General features: G+C 38.9%; 1 long non-coding RNA gene across 1 annotated transcript; it reads right to left on the minus strand.

Annotated features, from left to right (window-relative positions):
• Nucleotides 1-186: 186 nt before the first annotated feature.
• Nucleotides 187-1,425, minus strand: LOC117937643. Its single transcript, XR_004655199.1, has 4 exons — nucleotides 1,395-1,425; nucleotides 1,282-1,314; nucleotides 558-593; nucleotides 187-257 (listed from the first exon to the last, which is right to left on the minus strand). It is a non-coding gene; the product is annotated as an uncharacterized LOC117937643 (long non-coding RNA).
• Between the last annotated feature and the right edge of the window lie 292 nt (nucleotides 1,426-1,717).

Below are 1,717 nucleotides of genomic sequence, written 5' to 3' on the forward strand. Positions count from 1 at the left end.
GCCAGTCAGAAGCAGAGTATGAGGGCCCTGACAGTACCTAGGTAAGGACTACTAGCCAGTCAGCAGCAGAGTATGAGGACCCTGACAGGACCTAGGTAAGGACTACTAGCCAGTCAGCAGCAGAGTATGAGGACCCTGACAGTACCTAGGTAAGGACTACTAGCCAGTCAGGAGCAGAGGATGTTAACCCGTAGTTAAGACTCTGAACGTACCCGATTCCTGTGTGAATTTGGAGCTCGTCAAGTCTCGTCCCGACTCTGCGACAGAACAAAGAAAAAGTTCAGACCAAGACAAGTCCAAGACCAGGACTAGTCGAGTCCAAGACAAGACAGAGTCCAAAGAGGATTGAGTCCAGCTCAAACTGCTGTAAAACCACTTTTTTATGACTCTTTAGGTGCTTTGATTTGTCTGGAAATTTTGCATCTTATCTCAAAATTGTTGTTTTTCTCATCAAACTATCAGCAAGAAGGCAAATGAGTGTTTTTCTCAAATGTCAAACACCAAAAAACATCTCAATAACACATCAAACCCCCCAAAAATGACTGCGTCTGACTCACCCCGGCTCTCCTCCGGCAGCTGCTCCTCCACCAGAACTGCAACAGGAAACACTCTTTATTTACTTAAAGTACTTAAAATTTGCAATATTATTATTATTATTATTATTATTATTATTATCAATTAGCATCGCATACTATGCTAATTTTCAGGTGAATAGTAGTATTTAGAGGTTGGACCAGAATAGGTTTACATGGTTTAATTTAAAAAAACAACCATATTTTTGTGATAACAGCAGATTGCTGCAGCTCCTCTTTTCACCCTTTGTGTTGAGCTCTTTGTTCCAGCTACAGAGTGACAGTACCTAGGTAAGGACTACTAGCCAGTCAGAAGCATAAACAAACACGCCCACTTTCATGCAAAACACTTAAAATATTAAGAAAAAAAAACAGAAATGATGGTAAAAAATATCAAAAATACTGTTTACAGTACAAAAAAACAATAGAATTTACAATTTTACACGAAATATACAAAAGAGAGAGAAGGAATAGAGCAAAATCCGTCGGTATGATCTGAGATTTTAGGATTTTAGAGTGAAATCCTGTAGATTTTACTCCACCACGTTAATCTAACAGCTTTAGTTACTTTCGAGATTTAGCTTTTTAAAAAAAAAACAGAACGTTAAGGTACAAAAAACAAGTAGATTAATCAGGAGAATAACTGGAATAATAACAGTAATAATAATAATAATAATAATAAATCCCATCCTGTAGTTGAATGTCTCACCTCCAGTTGTGTCGATGGATTCGGTTTTATGGTCTGAAACAAGGAGATGACAACATGTTATAAAAACTACAAACCTTAATTAGAGGAGGAGAAGAAGAGGAGGCGGTGCTCACCGTGGTGATGGGGACTGTCTCGAGGGTCGTCTGCAACGCACACGCAGCACCAGTGAGTATCGTGCTCTCTTATTCATAATAAATATAAATATAAATATATATGATAATATTAATGTCGGCCGATTTCAACGATTCATCATTAGAAATACTGACCCGGCACAAACTCGTCTTCCACCAGAGGAGGGAGAGGAACAGCAGCTGGACACACAAAAACACAGGTTAACACACACACACACACACACACACACATATATACAGACACACATACATACATACATATACGCACAAACATACACACACACACACACACACACACACACACA

Source organism: Etheostoma cragini, chromosome 22 (assembly GCF_013103735.1).
Source record: "Etheostoma cragini isolate CJK2018 chromosome 22, CSU_Ecrag_1.0, whole genome shotgun sequence".
NCBI lineage: Eukaryota > Metazoa > Chordata > Actinopteri > Perciformes > Percidae > Etheostoma > Etheostoma cragini.